The sequence below is a fragment of the Aquila chrysaetos genome, chromosome 19 (assembly GCF_900496995.4).
Source record: "Aquila chrysaetos chrysaetos chromosome 19, bAquChr1.4, whole genome shotgun sequence".
NCBI lineage: Eukaryota > Metazoa > Chordata > Aves > Accipitriformes > Accipitridae > Aquila > Aquila chrysaetos.
The window spans coordinates 8560908-8569735 of NC_044022.1; positions in this window are offsets into that span (position 1 = coordinate 8560908).

Here is an 8828-nt window from a genome sequence, read left to right on the forward strand (position 1 = left end):
CTTAAAGTTACCCATTGGCTGGTATTTCATATAGTTCATTTTTCAGGTAGAACTTTCTTCTCCCTTCTGAGTTTTTTTCTTTTATTGTACAACTTTAGTTTTGGAAGAGTCATTTGACCATCGAATACAAGCTAATATTTATATATGAATAATGATAAATACTGATTTTTATAATAAGGAATAGCAGAGAGACAGGAGCTTAAATCTGGTGTACTCATTTGAATGTGTACATTTAATCATGCAAAAGCAATATTCAAATGGCAAGATTTAGCTGCATAGCTTAATACTTACGAAGGCTGGGAGCACAGCAGTAGCAAGGGTTGATTCCTCACTGCTCTGCCCATACAAAGCTATCCATTGGGAAGAACGAGTACCTGCATCCTCCACTGCTGCGTGTGATGCCATAAGGCATAGAGCCATGGCTACACAGACCTCTCGCTTCTTTTATACGTGGGCGGTCAGAAAAGAACCTAGCAATTTAAACAGCAAATACTGTCATATTAATAGTTTCCTAAGAATTGGGGAAAAAAGATGCTAGAGTGCCCTTTTGAGGCAAAACAGGGCAACCTTGAATGTTTGACCCCCAGAATTTGCTCTGAAGCTCCAGTTTGCACAGGCTGATACGTGGTTGTGAAATGCTCTGAGGATGGTTTCAGCTGGCTCCGACTGCAAGCCAGCTGCAAATGAAGCCGAGAACAAATGCAGCTGGACTAGCAGTTTTTTGTATCCAGCTCATCAAAAATTGGTCATGTCCTCCTGGCTGTGAGGAAGAGCCTGCACCACTCCTGTGGGAGTGCAGCGGATTTCAAGGAGAGCAGTTGGTAAGGGCACTGTTTCCACAAAATTCACTGGACTTTTGAAATACATCAAACTGCTTTGTTTTCTAGTTTGCTAGAAAACAACGTGACTTATTTCCTTAATGTATATTCAAAGAAATGCTCCATGGGGTTGCACATCCCTCAGCATTTTTCTTTCTCCCTCTGACAATTTTTTTGGCTTCAGCGAGGATGGATTGCCCTTCACCAAACACTGAAATGGAGGGACACTTGGAATAAAATGGCACTTAGCATGCATGAGATTTTTTTTTCTTGAACCTGACTGTAGAGTGGAGATTTTAATACGTGGCTTTGTGCACTCCTTCCAGCTACTTGAATTTCAGACCTGTATTCGCAAGAAGCGGAGATGTATAAAATGCAGAATCATCCAGAAACTTGTTTTCCTTTATCTATGAGTAAAATGTAGTCTAACACAGAAAGGTCAAGAGCCCATACTTGCATGTGGATATAGGAGAGCTTTGTGCAGAAGCTGAACTTACTTTTTTTAAAGATTCTGTAAAATAGAGCTGTAAATTTGCCCTAAACTGGATGTTTGATCTGTTCATCTTAAGCCTAGATGATGACTACTGTTACAGTGTTAACGTACTGCTCAAGGCCTCCATAAGGGTCCAACGCCTCTGTGTTGGCACAACAGACAGAGATGTTTTTGAACAAAAAAACATTAAAAAGCCTCTGTAATTTAAAACATTGTGAAAACCTTCCTTTGCATTCATGATGTATTTAAATTTTAACATCAGGTCTTGCACTAATTTTTCCAGTACCGTAACAGTACGTAGTTCCCATATGAAACCACGGTTGCTTGTTCTTGGTGGGCTTTAACAGATAATACTCCTAAGGAATACAATGGAGGCATTTTTTTGCAGCCCAGGGAGAAAGTGTTGAGGCTGGAAAATCCTCGCTGTCACTCTGGTATTACTGAAGAAATGAGGTTGTCAGTTAGCCAGGAGTTTCCGAGAACTGCCTTGATATAACTGGTTCTTCTGAAAGAGAAATCTTTTTTTTTTTGTGGTTTTTTTTTCCTTGTCTTGCCCAATAATCATTTACACATAAATTAAAACATAAATTAAAACTACCAGTGGAAATGGTTTACCACTGCCTTGTGCTTCACTCCAGCAGCTACCTCAGTGAACATCTTGGCAATTTCCATGTAGCACAGACAAGTTCATAACGTGTGCATTGCTCCTGCACGCAGCAGCAGCAGCAGCACTTGTATAGCAAAGATACCGGTCAGCTTTACTCCCAGCTATGTTGCTGTGGAGCTTGTATTTTCTTTTCAAGCTCTACTTAAAAATGTAATGGGGTGCAATCTGTCTACTGAGTTCATAGTACTAATATAGAAAGTATTTTTGTGCAGTTAAAAACAAATTATTGGAATTACCGCTATAACGCAAAGGCGGCAGACCAAGTGCAGAGCTTTCCACATTCCAGAACACCTTACAACCACAAAAACAGATTTTCTGATATTATTCAGCAGTGTCATTTCAAACCCATGCAGTAATGGAAAGATGTAATTGTGCCATTTCAAACATATAGGGTCGTGGGAATAGCGAGTTGTGTAACCAGGCAATTTAACCGAATGGGCAGTGGCCTGTGCCTGATCCGTATCACATAGAAGTTTATGGAGTAGCATGAAGTCACATTGTGTAATTCTGTAAACCAGAAACATTTCTTGCATTTGCTTTTGGTTTTCCTTTTTTAGGAAGAAAAGTTAATTACAAACATCTCCCCCCCCCCCCCCCCCCCAATCAAAATCTGTATCAGTGCATGGTAAAGGGTGATTACAGAAGTCTGATCGATTTTTAAAGTCTGAATATAGCTTCAATTGCTGAAAGAGACAACATCATACTTCTCTAGTCTGTCGTTTACAAAACAAAAGCTATTAAAAATAAGGATATGACAGCAGAGAAAAATATAAATTTTCTAACAAGATGCAGGTATTATTTATATTACTACAAATAAAAACATATTTCATTAAGTAATAACCTGAGCTTATGTTTTAATCGGATCTTAGTATCTGAATAGTTTATTAAAAAGAAAACTATTAGACAGGGATTAATGCAATCGTATTTAATCATCAGTAAAAGTGAGGTACGTGTGTGTTTGTTAGTATTGCCCCCGTACACTGTGTGAACAGTGCCTACTGTGGCTGAATATAGTTTTGGGTTTCAAGTCTTTTCTTACAAAAATTACGGTCCAGTTTCCTCTGCAGAGTGCTACCTCGGGAGAGCGCTGCCCTGCCAACTCGTCACACTTACTGCCGTAACACGCGCCCTGACAAGTGCCCAGGCGGTCGGTGGTCGCTGACTGCAGCCTCAGGTCATCACCGCCGTGTCCACCCCGCTGGCAGTCCTGTCCCCGTGCACAGGCAGAGCACAAGAAAGTGTAATTTGCAGCTGCCACCTCTCCTGTAACCCGCCGATGAGTTCCCTGAATGTCAACAAAAGGACTTTCCTCCGACACCCAGCTCCTGGCCATGCTGGTGCAGGTCAGTAAATAGGCAATGTGGGTCGCCTTGCCCACAATCCCGGGTTTTGTTCCGTTTCTTAGGCCAGACCAGTCTGTGTCGACATCCTGCCTGGCTTGCTGCCCTGTTTCTGTAGCAAGAGAGTTTTGGTTGTAACGTTTAAATAGGCCAGTCTGCCCAGCTCATAGGAAGCCCAGCCACAGCCTGTTGCATAGCTGGAAACGGATGTTAACAGCTCATCCTCGTTCACCTCTCTTCCAGGCTAACGAGCTTGGACTATTCACCTGAAAATCAATTTTTTTCCTTCCAAGATAATTTACCTGCAAAAGCTAAGTGAGGTCCATCTGCCCTAGTGCTGTGCTGGTCCAAGCTCTCTGTTCTGTGATCCCTGCTGCAGCTTTTCTGATTTTCCCTGATGCAGGTTACCTCCAGCTGCCACCCATCTGATGGCATTACTTCAGTGTGAGGAAAGCTTGAGAACTTGCCATGAGACAAATATTCGTCTTATCGGCAGCATGTGCCTCTTTTGCCAAGATGTGTGTAGTTGTAAGACCTTCTTCAGGTGGTCTTATCAAAGGCTCAGAAACCTATATTAAAAGGCAGAGGTGATCACCACTGGGTGTTAGAGCCTACAAGAAGGGCTTGAATATGACCATGGTCATGATTTATGTATGAGTAATATGGCATAAACAACAGAGATAATTTGGAAGCTGCCTAATTAAGGCAGTGTTGAGAGACTTCTAGAACTATACATGATCACCTTGTTTATAGCAGGAAAGCACAAAGACCAGAACTGAACGAAGCTCAGCTACCATGGGAAGACTGGTTTGTTCAGCAGTAAGTCCATAGCTGTCTCTCACTTTTGGTAACACTCAGTGAGCTAATTTTCAGTGGTGGCACTGGAATCTGGTTGCTTCTCACAACTCCTCCTTTTTAGGTGCATTTCCTCAAGAAATTTCTCTGACAGAAGCAGGACCTTGTATTTTCCAGCCCTTTTTTAATATATGGTCCTTCGCATGATTTCCAAGCTCACGTAGCTATATGGTTATATATTGCACTTTGTTATATTTCTTCTTTTTCCTTTTTTTTAAACCTTCTTTTGAATTGTCCATTTGCCATTTACCATCCACCTGTTTCCACATTAGTCTCTTCTGATGACCCTTTTCTTTATTATTGATGTTTCTCAGCTACTCAGAGGATCATCTTTAATTTCAAAGCTACACATCGGAATTAATTGCTACCCAGATGTTGTACCAACCTCCCATTCCAGCCTCTACAGGCAAACTGAGTTTGTGGCAACTACTGATTTTTTTTCGCTCAATAGATGGGATCCAAACGCCAGCCTCTGGCCATCTGGACCCTGCCTGATCATGGTTGATGCCTCAAGGGCCTGTTGTGGTCATTCCCCATCAGCACATTGCAGTTCCCCAAGCACAGCCCAGCTGCCCATTGGCAGCAACTCCTCTGACTCACGTTCCTCCCAGGAGAGCACCATGTGCTGCTGGCGGTGGAGAGCCAAATGCAGACTTTTCCTAATCCTCTCTGTTGACAGTGATGTTTGGCTTCTCCGATTTAATCTCATGACATGTTCCAAGACGAAGCTGCTCCCTGTTTTATGGCTGACTCAGTATTTATCTGTCGACTCAGTGCCTGCTGAGATCATTGGTGATCAACTGCTCTGTGAGCCTTAAAACAAAGTTATTGGCAGAAGGCCTTTTTATACCAACAGGGTTTTTATATTTGGACCTAGAAGGCACAGGGCGGTAGAAGCAGGACCCTGGTGGCTAGCGTGGTCCCTGTAATGGGGGACATTATGTCCCCTTTTTAGGCTCCCAGAGCAGCTCTTCCACCCCTCTGGCTGCTGTCAGTTGCCTTTTCAACTCCTGACGTCCCCCCTGAGCAGCAGAGACCCCACCGCAGGTGGAACGTGTGGTGGATGTACCAGGCTGCTGCACGCTGCCCTCGCTTTTCTCACTCTAACTGGTGCACCTTCTCTGAGCCCCTCTTCCCTCCAGGTCTCACTTCATATTCTTTCTTTATATTCTCCAGCCATGAGATATATTTTTGCTAGCTTCCAGGCCTGTTCGGCAAATACTGTGCTTCCAAATGTGGTTTTCTCAGGGAGTCCTTAATCTTTTTGTTATTCGAACTATTATTTTCACATGGTTTTGTGGTATGTCCTTCAATTTTCCCTGGAGAAAACTACTTTTAGCAAATCTGCAACACCTGTTCCTCTTTTTTATTCCTTTGTAGGGAAGTTATGAAATGCTTAATACATGCTTCTACTTTTGTGAGTCTTTTTCTCGGCCTGGATATGGAACCAGCTACAGTCGCACAAACGCCATCCTTGGTTAAAATCCCCAGCTCGCATACCTGGGAAAACCACAGTAGCTGGGCGGAGAAAGTATAGTCTCCACAACTAAATTGCAAGCTGGCTTAATTAAGGCAGATTTATTAGGGAGAATTTTATGACAGTGTGTTTTCACCTTTGGCAATAATCTAATCGGCAGCACAGCAGATAGCACGGGGCCGAATAACGCCCCGAGCGCAGCCTGGGATGGAGGGTCATCCTCAGGTCCACGTCAGCATCTCCCTTCACTGCCCAGGAAGACGGGCAACGGTCCTGGCCCACCCCATTTGTTCATACACAGCGTCCTTTCTCCTAGCAGCCCTCTTTTTGCGTTTGTGGCCTTATACAGTTCCTGCCCTGCTACCCCATCTATTTTTTTTTTTTTAATCTACGCCTGTTTGGGCGTCCCTTACACTCTCCCCAAATTTTCAGCTGCCCGCTCACTGCTCAACTGCATCTTTGCATTCCCGTTCCCCCCCGGCTCAGGTCTCGGTGGAGGCCAGCGGCCGTCGGGGTCACCCGCCCTCCCAGGGGAGCGGGCTGGGGACGGCGGGGGGGACGGCTGCAAGGGCGGCACGGGAGCCCGGTCCGAGGGTGACGCCTCGGCCTCAGCCCTGAGCGTGGCAAGTTAGAAAGGCCTGACTGGGGACCCAACCCCTGTCACCCTAAGACAGCGATAAGCCAAGCAGATTTATCCCCTGCTGCTCCTGCTTCCACATCTCCTTCTGATGCCCATGATTTTGGCCCGATTTTGGTCAGATTTGATAACTGTGCACTCGGTCATGGGCTTTGCTCCTTTTTGTGGCCATGGAGACCATCTTCACATACTTGTCTACACTCTTGGGCTCGCTGCTTATGAAATAGTTCAAAGAGTATTTTTCAAGGTTTTACAAGATTGTATGAAGTTAATTCTAGGTGAAAATATAAGCATCAAGAGAGTTTGATCCACAGCTTAGATTTTTAAAAAAAGTCTTCCTAAGTGTAAATTAAGCAGCTGAAGAAGCTATTTAGAGCAGTTGCAAAGGTCTTTGAGTTCTTTTAGGGAAGGTTAGATACGCATCTCTTGGAGATGATGCAGATAGTTACTACAAATCAGAAATCCTTCCTCCCTATAAGCATGCAAATTTAAAACAATTAAAATATACAACATTGCCTAATGCTTTAAATAAGCATACACCCAATGCTCATGCAGCCAACAATTAGTTTATCTAACAAAGAGACCAAGAGGAAGACCAAGAAAAACGTGGGGTGACACTTGATCACGATAAGTAAAGGCTAACTCTGAAAAGGTGGTTTCCAAAGAGATATTTTGGTAGTACTTCAGTTGATTGTATGAAAAATAAATCTCACTGTAAACCACAGGATAAATATTCAAGGACACGATCCAAGATAGCATGGTGGTGGGTTTCGCAGAAAGACGTACGCAAACATGGTAAAGCTATGCAAGCAATACAATAAAATAATTCCCAGAAAGGTATGAATAAGCCAGGGCTGCTGAGACATCACCATTGCACAAAGTAATGAAGAAATCACCAAGAGTGGATACTCATACCTTTTAGAAAGGGGAAGTCATGAAGGAAATGGGAAATAAAGTCAAGACACAGGAATGTAGGTCAATAACACTAATCATAAGGAAACAAATGCTGTGAAGGTGCGGGGAGTGTGGAAGGAGCACTCGGTTGAAGGACCAAACTGTACAGTCCATCCCAACATAAGCACTGGCGTGTTGAAATAACCAGGGAGCCTGTCAGGAGGGATCAGTGTCAACACCGAGACTGTGGCAGACGAGGGAACAGAAGAGGGAAACAGCTCCAGAGCAGGACGTGGCTGTACAACTAGTGGGAAAAGGCCACTGAAACATCAGAAAAGATCTCCAAAAACAGGCAGAGTGCAAAGAGGTACCGACTGGCAGGTTTTACTGCACTTTCCTGGTTTTGTGGAGGGTCACCTCAATGCTTCCTTAGGGATACGATAGGAGTCAGTATTGAAAGAAGCCTTGGTGAAAGCAGATGTCAGGGAATTCACATCAGTTTAAAGGCAGGAGTGAGCAAGGAAGAGCCAGTCAACCCTAACAGCCAGGGAGGGAGCTGGGGGTGTCATGGGCTGGTCGTGCTCATTCCTTGCAGGAGGCATCTGCTTCAGGATGCAACACCTTACAGGGAAAGCAATAAATCATACAGAGACTCAGATGACAACACTGTCATAAAAAAAATTATGCGATTGCAGTTTTCCAAGAATTGGCAAACCTTTAGGCCACTGTTTGAGGTCAAGCACTAATAGCAGCCAAGGAGTTATGGAGCTCCCGTGCTTGTCACCATTTTTGTGAGCAAAGATTTGGCATTTTGGGGCTGGGAGATTGTCCTGGTTTCGGCTGGGATAGAGTCAATTTTCTTCCTAGTAGCTGGTATAGTGTTGCGTTTTGGATCTAGTGTGAGAATGATGTTGATAACACACTGATGTTTTAGTTGTTGCTGAGTAGCGCTTACCCTAAGTTAACGAATTTTCAGTTTCCCATGCTCTGCCAGCAAGCAGATGTACCAGAAGCTGGGAGGGAGCATAGCCGGGACAGCTGACCCGAAATAGCCAAAGGGATATTCCATACCACAGGACGTCATGCTCAGTATATAAACTGGGAGGAGTTGGCCGTGGGGGCGCGGATCGCTGCTCAGACATCGGTCAACAGGTGATGAGCAATTGCATTGTGCATCACTTGTCTTTTCTTGGGTTATATTTTGCTCTCTTTTTGTAATCTTCCTTTTCATTACTATTATTATTATATTTTATTTTTAATTTCAATTATTAAACTGTTCTTATCTCAGCCCACGAGTTTTACTTGTTTTGATTCTCCTCCCCATCCCACCAGGGGCAGGGAGGAGTGAGTGAGCGGCTGCGTGGTGCTTAGTTGCTGGCTGGGGTTAAACCACGACAGAAAGGTATTCCCATGGAAGATGTGAATGCTGTTTCTTGGTCACTGCAGGTAACGCAGTATAAGTAGCAGTCATAATTAGTGACCACACTCTCTATTGCCCTGCAAACAACTTTTTTGCCAGCTTGGATTTACAGCCTCTCATCTCCAAGGTCTTCATCTAAGGCAAAGGGCAAAATATTGCCATGCGGCAGCAGGAGTTAATAAAGAACAGGTAGATGCCATGTTTGCAGGAGCTGGACTCTGCACCAC